The sequence below is a fragment of the Triturus cristatus genome, chromosome 6, assembly GCF_964204655.1.
Source record: "Triturus cristatus chromosome 6, aTriCri1.1, whole genome shotgun sequence".
Classification (NCBI taxonomy): Eukaryota; Metazoa; Chordata; class Amphibia; order Caudata; family Salamandridae; genus Triturus; species Triturus cristatus.
Window position 1 is genome coordinate 463,927,914 of NC_140589.1, and position 12,904 is coordinate 463,940,817.

Below are 12,904 nucleotides of genomic sequence, written 5' to 3' on the forward strand. Positions count from 1 at the left end.
TAACCCATGTTCTTCACTAGGAGTGTCAATTGTAGCTTGTTGAGGCTAATCTTCCTAAGCTAATATGATATCATAGGAATCTGTCAATTGAATACAGAAAACCATAATGGTTCTCTCAATTTGAATCTAGGGTTTCTAAATTAAGTTTAGTTTATTTAAATCCCCATTCAGTGTTCCTTTCTGAAGATAGTTATTAACCTCCTCCATAATCAGGAGGGGTCTAAACTCCAAGGGGGCTATTGTAATTCCCATTGCACTATGTACGGCAGCCACCTCCCACACCCCACTTTTCAGCAAGGCCCTGTTTCTGTGAGGCATCCTATTCACTCCCCCTGCTAATAGGTCTGTTCTTTATTGGATTCCTGGGAAGACTGGGCATACATATTGTCTGATTTTTGTATTATTATGATCCTGTGAAGAATGAGACTAATTCTCATCATGGCGTTGATATATCTCTGCAGCAGTAATTTCTTAATTTTCTCTCACAGTATGCCCTCATGATTCTTCACCTGTCCAATAACACTGGAATTTCTTTTAACTAAATCTATCTCGGGCATTCACATCCTCCCCAGGGATCACCGCTTATCCAGTTTCTTTTCACTTGTGCACACTTCATTTACAGGTTATAATTTAAACTGATATTTCTGTGGAATTTTACCCAGGGTATATCTTCCCAGGAGTCATAAACCTTTTACATATAAATGTTGTCAACTCCATTCTTTGTGATCTTGTGGAGGCACAGTATACCTTTGACAAAGGGTCACTTTTAACATTAATTAGCACTACTTTAGCTACATTATCTTTAGCATCAGTAGTGTCAATTTCATGCTCATGTGCACTGTAGCTGAAGCACCGAGCTTCTCTGAATTTGCATGAAGACCTCAGGTAGAACAGCTTTCAACTGTATGCCATAAGTAGTGTTCAGGTTTGCAAATATGCTTCCCATGACTGCCATTGGTGTGCATTTGGAGCTATCCCCATGGGAAGGAACATATTCATGTTTTATTTATTTTTCCTGTAGCATTGAATGAGTAGAAACTGCCTCCATCTGGTAGGTCTTTCCAGCTATCCAAAACATTGTAGTTTAATTTGGCTTGGCATTGCCCCATTCTTGATTTCTTGTATTTATGCATTCGCATTGCTTTATGGATGCATAGGTGTCCAAACAGTGCCACTGTTGTAATCGGGGCTATCTCAGTTTGTCTGTATCTTGCTATTCTTTCCATCAACATTTCCCCAGTCATTCTTATGACCAGTTAGTCCCTTTCTGGGTGAGATTTATACATAGCTGGTATGCAATGTCTGCCCTGACAACATTAGAGGTCCTAAAAGCACAACAGTAGCCTCTGTTGGAATAACATCATGGGCCTGATTCACAAAGGTAAACTTACACAGCTCTGTAAATTTATGATTGTTTGCTATTCACAAAGGCATTTTACTAGTTGTATCCTTATGACTGTGGATTTTCCGCACATAAAAAGATAGGACTCTCCTATCTTTTTATGTGCATAAACTCCTCAGTCATAAGGATACTACTAGTAAAATACCTTTGTGAATACCAAACAATCTTAAACCTACACAAAAGGGTAAGTTAAGTTTATGAATCGGGTCCTAACTGTTCTACATAGGTCACCAACACATCAAAGAATCTTTGTGGGTCATCACATGCTGGAGCATCTATTATTGTATTTAATGTGAACAGCCCTGATGCATCTGTGGCTCCTATTTCAATCTATCAATAGAATACTTCAGTGGTAATTACTAGGTTTGCTCCGTCCACCAATGGGATTTCTCTCCTGTCATTTGAAATTCACTTGCTGTCAAATAGGGCTGTATGAGGAGGGGTACACATTCTTGGGTATAGTCACAGTTTTTATCTCTACCTTCTCTGCTTCTCCTGCCATTGCTTACAAAGACTCAAAATCTGTGCTAGTGATTGAGGCAGATCCCTTGCATCTATTAAGCACTCAGTGCACCTCAGTTGGAGAAAGGGACACCTTCCCTGGTACTGAGGCAGATCATAAGAGAGATCAGGGCATCTCATGTTAGGTTTGTATGCACAATTTACTTTTGGGATACCAGGTCCACAGTGGCCCTCTGTGCCAAGTTCTACGCTCAGCCCCATGTTGTGCTAACCCAATATTTTTTGGTCTGTGAGAAAATGCCCCTTTCGCATGGTCACCCTCATATTTTGCTGAATTTTATTGCTAGATTTGATATTCTTCACGCAGGGACACTGCTGTCTGTAGACAATGTATGTGATCTGCCCCCTACAACATGTAAAAATCGGCTCATCCCCATTTGGAGTATTTAACTTTTCTATCAATCTATAGTATATGTTGCAGAAGTTCTAGTAAGTCACTCCTATACATGACTTGTTACACAGAAGGTGTGGTACATGCTATTTAAAAATGGGAGACGTATAAAGTTAATTTTACCATGTCTCTACAGTGACAAGGCCATTAAAAGCATGACTGCGGCAGGCTTAACTGTCCTATACTGAAAACAAGAGTACAGATTAAAATACTAATATTGCTATCTCTGGAATGGTAGAAACTAGAGAAAAATGAACCACTAATTTTAATAGTTATTACAAATCTATTTCAATAGTGAAGTCAGATGTGCAATAAATATTAAGGAAAATTTACTTTTAGAAACTTACAATTCACCTGCCTGAACTGTCAGAGGGCTAGCTAGCATAAGCCTCTTCCAGGTCCCAGCCTGTGCTCAAGCAGGGAATAGGTGTGTAGGAGATGTAAATAAGTTTCAGGAGCAAATAATAGGCTGATCCAAATTGAGAGAGATAACTCCTGTGAACTCAGAAGAATATGCAGGTTGGGGGATGTATGCATCCTGTGACACTAGAGTCAAAACCTACCGACAGGTCTGTTAAAGCAGATCTAACACTTTTACACACTTGAAAGAGAGAGAACAGAATGCCAGGATAATTCTTGTATACCACCTTTCTAGACCCTAATTTTGTCCTGTGGTACTGTAAATTTCAGAACCATGTTGGTAGCATGGTCCTACCCTGCCGATTTTGGTATCAGCGAACCGCAAATGACTAATGCGGTATGTATTAGTGTTTTCGTCCTGTTTCACCGATGAATTCACCGTGTATACGATACTACATATCGAACACTCAGGTTCCATTTTAAAAGGGTAACCATTTTGTGGTTGCCCTCACATAGGCTGCGAATTGAGGCCATGCCTAGGCCTAAAGGACACGCAATCTTTCTTTGACTTCTTTGTGACCTATGCAAACTGACTTCGCTGCCCGAGGTCAGTCCTGCCCGGCCGGTTCCTTTTATTGCGGCCTTATGGGATTAGCATCAGGCACCAACACATCATAAAGTCGTGCATCCCACACGACTTTGACTAATCTCTTTCACACCTGACTCTGTTTCCTACTTTATGGCTCGTTTTACGAGGAGGAGGTGTCCGTTTTATTGGGGTCTGCTGCTATCTGATGAGGGTTCTGAGCCTCGCTGGGTAAATAATTATGTGCTGACCGAGCTGAAATGTGGGATTATCATCATGACTGTGCTCTTTCTTTGAAGCGAAAATATGTGAACGACCACTTGTAAAATAGGGGCGGTGTTGCCCAGAGCGTAATATTCTGTATATAAGAAAAGACTGGTTTTTGGTTGGGAGCAGTCTCCTGAGAAAATACATCGTGTTGTACTTCTCGGATACCTGTGATTGGTCTGCAGCCAATAAATACGATCTTTGACTTCACCTAGAAGACTCTGTGTTTCTGTGGTCTGAAACAGGAAGAACTCGAAGTCTTCGGGTGTGTCCCCTGGCACCGCTGGGTTGGTTCTGAAAAACCCAGTACTTCAGTTGGCGCCCAACTCGGGGCGATTTCAGCGGTACCGGTCCAAGCCAGAGGTTCGTGAGGAGCTTCGTGTGAAAATTCTGGAGGAAGGCCGCCACTTCATCGACCCCTGCATGTCGACGTGGTCCGAAAGTCTTTACTGCGAGGTTCTCCGCGTCCCGACGGCTACAAAGGACTGCTGCCCTGACTATCGCCCTGTTTTGGACCCTTGATGATTTGGTAGAGCGAAACAATTTAACGAGTCTTCTGGTGACGTCATCGATACCTCAGTTAAGTATAAGTGGAGCGTTTCCCAGTCCTTAGTTTGGTTTGGTATCCCTTTGGGATCGCTTTGATTTGGAACTTGCAAGTGCCAAAGCCGAAGGACTCGTGTATTCACGAGACTATCGTATTCGATAATCCTTTGAAGTTTGAAACTAGACTAGTGAGCGACGATGCCTGGTTCTAGTATATTTGGAAATTTTTTTGTTTGGGTTGTAATAGGGACTCCCGATTAGAGGATTCGTGTCCGGTTCCTCCAATTGGAACTCCAACGTATGAGCTTTATGTGAAACATGGCGTGGGCCCCATTGCGTGTAATGAAGTATGGATCCGATACACCAGGAAGGATGGTGTTTTAAAATGGCCCCAAAATGGTAGTTTCGACACAGAAATCCTAGATAACTTAGAAGGTAAATTATTTAAAAAGAAAGCCCGGCCGGCGATGTTTGATTCTTTCTGCCTATGGCGAAAGGAAGCCAAGCAGAAAGAAATCAAATTAGCCAAGAAAAATAAAAGAGAGAAAGGTATGTCGATAATGCAAGCAGCCTTGCAGTTTAAAGACAATGAAGAAGAACAGATGAATGAGCAGTTGCGCAGGCAACGTAAATTAGTGATTGATAAATGCTACCCAGTTTTGCCGCCCCTTCAGCAAGATGCGTCAAAAGAAAAGGAGAAAGATCCCCTAATGTCACATTTGCTGAGTTCGCCACCCCCGTATGCGCAAATTGCTACAGCGCCTCCGCAGCCTTTAAATGTACGGCCTCCAGTTAATTTGCCGCAAGCTTTCCGCAGCTGCCAGCTCCTCCTCATCCGGCCCTATGCCCACGGCGCAGCCCTCTCAAGGGCCGCCGGTTTCACTGCCTATCTCTTCTGCGCTTCCTGCGACTTTTCCTAGTACATCAGCTGCCTCCCTCGGCGCTCTTCCTGATACGACCCCTGTACCTGTAACTGCACCCGTTTTTCTTCCCTCTGTCTTTCCCCCTGTTCTTGCCTCAACTTCTCCTTCTACACGACAACGAATAGCTAGTGCGGTCACTGGTTTTATATCGCCTCTCTTTGGGTCATCTAGTACGACCCCTGGTTCACAGCGTAAGCAGTTGCGTAGTCAGCTGCCTGGTTCTGGAGCGAAAGAAGTATTAGACCGCATGGCACGTAGATGGATTGTTCATCCTTCAAGATATGATGTAGAGTCTGTTGTAAATGTTTTTCATCAATGGGAAGCACCAAAACAGGGATACGTTTTTGAGAAAATGTGTGAATTCCTCTGTGAGGAATTGGAAGATCATGGTTTAGACTTAAGCCCGCAGGAATTGTGTCATGTACGGTTTGAATTTGGAAAAGGTACGATTGTGGGTCCCGATGTTGGGAAAGCAGTTGCGACATTATTGTCTTTTAGGATCGAGGGTCCTTCTCAGTCACTTTTTGAACATGACTACTCTGATAGGAAGGTTAAACAATACCCTATGAGAGAAGTCCCTCCAGTACGGAAGGACGCTGTTGCAGCTGATGCCGCTCTAGGTATCGCTGCTATGCCAGCTCATTTTCAGCGTGTTTGGGTACATGTTCCTTGGAAGCGATCAGAAGTTTTAGCCCTTAAGCAGACATTGCCTGACCCCCGTAAAAACCCCGCAGGGTATTATAAGGAGTTATCACAGACTGCAGAATCGTGTGTCATGAACCTAGCTGACATAGATATGTTGTTCGGGAATGTCGTTCCGCAGCCTTTATGGGGGTTGATTCGTAATACAGATCATGCTGCAGAACTAGGTGGCACATGGGCTAATATCACTGCTACAGACACTAGACAAGTTGGTGGTGCGAAACCTGAGCCCTTAGTAGCAGAACTCCCTGGTAGAATTGTTACCTACATGAAGACTTTAATGCCGGCGATGCGTGTGAATTGGGATAAATTATCCGCATGCAAACAAAAGAAAGACGAAACAGTGTCTGATTTCTTCACCAGGTTTGAAGAAACATTTATCGACCACAGTGGTCAAGACATGAGTATGGAAGGTGGTCAACGGTTATTTGTTGATAAATTTGTGCATAATTTGCTTCCCGAGTTGTGTAAGAAATTAAAAGATTCAGAGAGTTCTTGGGCTGTTTCCTCATCAGCGCAAATACTGGCTACTGCACAGTATTACGAAAATAGGGATAAAGATGAGAAGGATAGAGCAGACAAGAAAACAAAAGAATTAAAGACGAAGGTTCTTTTACAGCAGGCTTACCCGCCACGTGGAGATCAGAATAACTATAAGCAAGGTCAGAGTAACTATCAACAACCCCAACAGTTTCAGAGTAACTCGCAAAGGTTCGGGTATTCCCAAACGCGTGTTCCTGTGGGTCCCAATCAGTGTTCGTATTGCAAACAAGAAGGTCATTTTAAGTATAGTTGTCCTATATTGTTGCAGCGCACGAATAGTGCTCATGGCGCGAGAGGTAGAGGTGGTCAGCAAGCTCCTAGAGGTAGAGGGCGTGGGAACGTTCCCCAGAACGCGCGTCCTCTTCCGCCTCAAAATACGATGAATAGTTTTGATCAGCAAGCCAATGTAACTGGTGGGACAGCTCAGTACTATAATAACGACTATTATGCAGAAGATGAAAATGCGGAAGGTAATGATTACTAGGACAGCCATAGACAGAGAGAGGGAGTTGTTTCAGTACCAGTGGATCAGAGTGGACCGTATGTTAAGGTGACTACAGCGGGTGTGTCAGAGCCCTTTCTGTTGGATACTGGTGCTGCAAAGAGTTCAATTATGCACTCAAAACTCCCTGGCGCGCCTTTGTCTGGCGAAATGAATGTTTCAGTAGGTTTTTCTGGCGCCCCGGTAGGAACCCGATCTCTAGTCCTATGCCCCTTTCTGTTGGACCTTGTGAGCTGAAAGCACCCCTTATCCTAACGACAGGATGTGGTGAAAACCTGTTAGGATTGGATTTGTTAAAGAAATTACATGCGACATTATATTGTTCCCCCTCGGGAGTACAACTTACACTGGGTAGGGAAGTGATTTCTCCAATGTATTTGACGAAGAATAAACTGCCAGCTGAATTGTCGTCTCTTCCGGATGTCCTTTGGGCTACTGGTCCTAACGATGTGGGTCTCTTGGAAATACCGCCATATGTGGTCACTTTGAAAGCCAATGTTAAATTGCCACGCATTCCCCAGTACAAGATCTCTAATGAAGGTGAGAAAGCGTTGTTAGTGATCATCTATGACTTGATTGAAAAGGATGTAATTGAAGAGACAAGAGGCAACGTTTGCAATAGTCCTGTTTTGCCTGTTTTAAAACGTACTGACCCCTCTCAGCCACCTGTTTACAGATTTGTGATCGATCTTAGGGCCTCATGTAGGTAGCATACCAGTTACCACTTCTTAAATACCGAGCCGTACCGAATCGGTATTTAAGAATCGGTAAGTTATATGTAGGTAAAAATTCGGTAACAATTACCGAATCGGTAACGTTCGGTAATCAAGAATCGTAAATCACCGATTCGGTAAATACCGAGGTGGTATTTACCGAATCGGAAAATACCGAGGTGGTATTTACCGAATCGGAAAATACCGAGGTGGTATTTACCGAATCGGAAAATTCCGATTCGGTATTTACCCAATCGGTAAATAAGATCACATGACTTGAGGAAATAGCCAATCCTGTGCAACCACACCCCACCCAACCAGGAAGTGGCCACACCCAGGCAGGTGCACATAATTAACAGACCCTGGAGAGGCTTGGAGTGCAGAGGAGAGGCAGGGAGCCAGTGCCTGTTCGTGCAGCAAAAATAACATCATGTCCAGCCAGAGGACACAGAGAGATGGAGGGGAAAGGAGGAGGAAGCTGAAACTCAGCCCCAAGGAACTCCAGGTGCTGGTGGAGGAGGTGGTGAAGCAGCACCAGAAGCTGTTTGGGAGGCAATCCCTGCAAGTGCCTGAAGCTGAAAAGCGCAACATTTGGCTGGCCATCCAGGCGCAGGTCAATGCTGTGGGAGTGACCCACAGGGACATAGAGGTCCTCTGAAAGCGCTGGTATGACCTGAGGATTGTAACCAAGAGGAAGATGGGGGACATCCAGAAGGAGGCCAGCCAGACTGGAGGTGGAACCAACAGGGCACCTGCCCTCACCGAACTGGAGGAGCTGGTGGGGGCCACAATCGAGCAAGAGAGCGTCGTGGGTCTTGGGGATGCTGACAGCTCTGCCAGAGCCACCACCTAACAAGGTAAGATGAATGCACAGCAATGTAGCCCCCCCTACCCCTATCCCACATCCCCCATTGTGAAAGGAGAATCCCACTCCAGTCCACATGTGTTAGTGCAGACAGGCAATGCATTCTGGGAGATGTAGTCAGGGAAACACCAACCATGAAGTTAATGGCACAGGGCAACAAGGCATGTCACACACATGAGGCACAAGGAGGCAGAGGACATTTTGGAATGTGAAATGATTTATTGTGATGCTTGCAATGCAGCCCTTCGGGGACACTGAGCCGATGTTGGATTTCTGTCCACAGATGTGACATCACGCAGGACAGGTCATGCTGCAGGAGCAAGGGCACACCGGCCACAAAGATCACCTCTGGCCAGCACAAGTTCAGCCCAGGGAGCAGGGCCACAGGCAGCCGCACCACCAACACAGGCAGCCTCGCCTCACCCAGAGCCAGCATCACCGCACCCAGAGCCAGCATCACCTCACCCAGAGCCATCATCACCTCACCCAGAGCCAGCATCACCTCACCCAGAGCCAGTATCGCCACTCATGTTTGAGTCACCGGCCACATCACCGCCTGCAGGTGTGAGAATGAGGAGGCGTCCTGCAGCCAGGCTGCGAGCCTCAGACACCTCGTCTGACGACAGCAGGGGCCCTGAACAAATCACCATGCCCCAGGATGGGAGCCATGCCACTGTGCCCTACACCTCACAGGCAGCACAGACGGGAGCAAGAGGGCGCCGCATGTCGCGTGTCCAGAGTCCACCAGCAACCATTGACAGCCATGGTGTCTTCTCGGGGCTCGAGGGCCAAATGTTAAAACAACAGCGCCTGCAAACAAAGGCAGTCATGTCAGTCCAGAGGCACATGCGGGTCATGAAATCTACATTAGTCAACATGGACAATAACATCAGCGCTATGGCAGCGGGCATTCGGGACATGTCCCACTCAATCCAGCAGTTGTGCAGCAAATTAGATGCTGACATAGATGCACGGCGCCGGGAACGGCAGAGGAGGGACACTACCACCAGGGCACTCAACCGTCTGGCAACTGCCACTTCTCTACTCTGCCGGCGCTCTGTGTCGATGCAGGAGGGCCTGACACACTGCTGCAGCGACGTGTCTCGGGGGATGGTGCAGGTGACAAGTGCACTAGAGGTGCTATTAACTAGTCAGGCGGTGACAACTGCTGCAGGGGATGCTGCGGAGAGCATCGACACCAGCAGCCGGAGCAGCATCACACCCCCTGTTCCAGAAGGACGCAGGAGCAGCAGGCGGCTTGGGGTTGGCTCTAGTGAGGATGCTCAAGCCATGCCATCCAACACTGCAGCGCGTATGCGCAAACATTGATGCAGCCCTGCGTGGCCACTACCTAATGGGTGACGTAACCCTGGACTTACTCCTTGTATATATGCTATGTTGCCAGATTGGCTTGATCTTGTGTTCATGGCGTAGTGCCGCATTAAAACTACGTCATTACATACCACAACTGGCTGTGTCCCCTTACTTACTCAGAAATAGTTGCATGTGATCACTGCCCGTCTCTCTCTCCCATCTATTGCAGTTGGCACTCTAGCTGCGTTGCCCTCTGGCTGGCCTGACTCATCCTCGTTGTCCTCAAAATGTGTTAGTTCCACATCTGTACCTTTCTTCGTGGCAAGGTTGTGCAGCATTGCACAAGTGGCAATGATCTTGCAGCAGTTGATGGGTGTGTACTGGCGTGCGCCTCCGCTCTTGTGGAGGCAGCGGAACCTGCTTTTCAGTAGTCCAAACGTGCGCTCCACCACGTTGCGTGTAGATTTGTGTGCCACGTTATATCGTCTCTCACTCTGGGTTGATGGGTGTAGGTAGGGAGTGAGGATGAATGACCGGCAGGCATATGCACTGTCGCCTAGGTGAGTAAAAGGGAAACATCAGTCACATGCCTCTATACACTATGATTTGCAGGTTTCAAGGGGCGTCACTGTTACTTACCTAGCAGGTATCCCTCTCCAAATTCTCCGGCACTCAGCCGTGTGTAGATCCCACTGTTCTGGAAGATGTAAGAGTCGTGGGTGCTCCCAGGAAACTTCGCGACAATATCAGTGATGATGTTCCCTGCATCACAGATCACCTGCACATTGATGGAGTGGGTGGACTTTCTGTTCCTGTAGATGTGCTCAGTGTCAGCTGGTGGGCAGATTGGGATGTGTGTGCCATCAATACAGCCAATGACATGGGGGAACTGTGCCATGTGATAAAAGTCAGTTTTAGTTTTCTGCAGTTCAGCCTGTGTGTTTGGGAAGCTGATGTAGTGGTGCATTCTCTGCATCATGGCATCCAGGAACTTCCTGAAGAAACGGGACAGGCAACTCTGGGATACACCACCCACCGCAGCTATCACCACCTGATAACTGCCGGATGCCAGTAGATGTAGGCTGCAGAGCACCTGCACATGTGGTGGTATGGCATGCGCCCTTCTAGTTGGCTGGTCCAGGAGTGGGTGCAGGTCCCTTATCAGGTCCATGATGGTTTGGGGGTGTAGCCTGTACCTTTCATGTATCTCTGCATCAGTCAGTTGGAAGAGTGTGATGCGCTGTCTGTAGATTTGTTCCTCCCGTCTCCATATCCTCAGACCTCCTGCCTGTAGACGTAGGCGCCTTGCAATGACATACAGAGCGGCCATGTTGTCCACGCTGTTGCATTTTGGGATTGCTTATATGCACTGTTGATGGTTACCACCTGCTTTCAATCCGTGTTAATTACCGACTCTTAATTACCGATTTTCATAGATTTCTTAATTACCGATGGTTCCTACATGTCATTTTCCGTTTTACCACTTCATATTTACCACTTCATATTGACCGAATCGGTAAATATGTATTCGGTAAATATGAATCGGTATTTTTGGATTCGGTAATTATGATTCGGTATTTACCGCTTCATATTTACCGAAAAGTTGTTTTTGGACTCCTACATCTCACTTGTCTAAATACCGGTCGGTAACGGCATATTTACCGAAAATCGGCCGTTACCGACCGGTATTTGGCGACCTACATGAGGCCCTTAGAGAGGTCAATAAGATAGTTGTGCCACAGTTTCCGGTTGTCCCTGATATAACTGCCTTGTTAACTATGATTCCAGCTTCCGCTGCTTGGTTCTCAGTGATCGATTTAAAGAATGCTTTCTTTAGCATTCCGATTGCTGAGGAAAGCAGGGATATTTTTGGTTTTAGTTTAGGAGGTCGCAGCTTCCGCTTTAAACGCGCTCCACAGGGCTACTGTGAAAGTCCATCAATATACAGTCAGGCTTTAAAGGCGCAGCTTGATACAATTATTCTACCTAGTGGTGCTACCCTTATTCAGTATGTTGACGATTTACTAATCGCCGCGGATACTGAGGAGATTTGTAAAGAAGCTACATTGTCATTGTTGCGTCATTTGTCTGCCTTTCATCACAAAGTGTCTCTCTCAAAACTGCAATATTGTCGACAAGAAGTGACCTACTTAGGTCATCTCTTGTCGAAGGAGGGAAGGAAACTGACCCCAGAAAGAATTCAGGCCATTGCACAATTGAGCATGCCAAGAACACAGAGAGAAGTGCGTGCTTTCTTGGATATTACTTCATACTGTAGGCAGTGGATCCCGAGTTTTTCTTTGCTGGCAAAACCTTTGATAGCATTAACATGCAAAGATACACCGAATCCCGTCCCATGGTCTGAAGAGTGTCAGAAAAGTTTTTCGGAATTACGTAAGGCATTATGTTCGGCTCCTGTGTTGGGTACCCCCGACTACAGTAAACCTTTTACATTGTATGTTCACGAGAAAGAAGGTTGTGCGTTGTCAGTGCTGACACAGTCTTTTGGAGACAGACAGCGTCCATGCGCGTATTTTTCCGTCGACTTTGGATCCAGTAGCCAAGGCATTGCCAAGTGGTTTGAGAGCCACAGCGGCAGCAGCTGTTTCTATTCGACAGTCTGCTGGGTTAGTAATGAACAACACGTTGATCGTGATGGTTCCACACGCAGTGGACACGTTATTAAACAGGACCAAGACACAGCACTTAACTAGTGCTCGATTGTCAGGTTATGAGTTGACACTACTAGCGAGTCATGTGCACATAAAGAGGTGCAATACGTTGAATCCAGCTACATTATTACCGATTTCAGCAGACACAGATGAGATTGAACAGCATGATTGTCTGTTCAGAACAGAAGAAGAAACAAAAGGGAGAGTGGATCTTAAAGATACTCCCCTGGTTGAGTGTGATGGTACCTTATGGTGATATGACTGCTGCATTTGCTGTCACGACTTTGCACACGATTGTTGAAACTGCACGTATACCACATAATTCGGCTCAAGCAGCAGAATTAATTGCACTTACAAGAGCATGCATGTTGTCGAAAGGAATGAAAGTGAACATATATACTGACAGTCAGTATGCCTTTGGCGTGGCCCATTGTTTTGGGCGCTTGTGGAAAGAACGTGGGTTCCTGACTTCGCATGGAACTAAGATTCAGAATGGTGAGTTGGTGAATGATCTCCTTGATTCACTGACCTTACCATTACAAGTTGCGATTGTGAAATGCAGTGCACACAAGAAGGTTATTGATGATGTTGGTCGT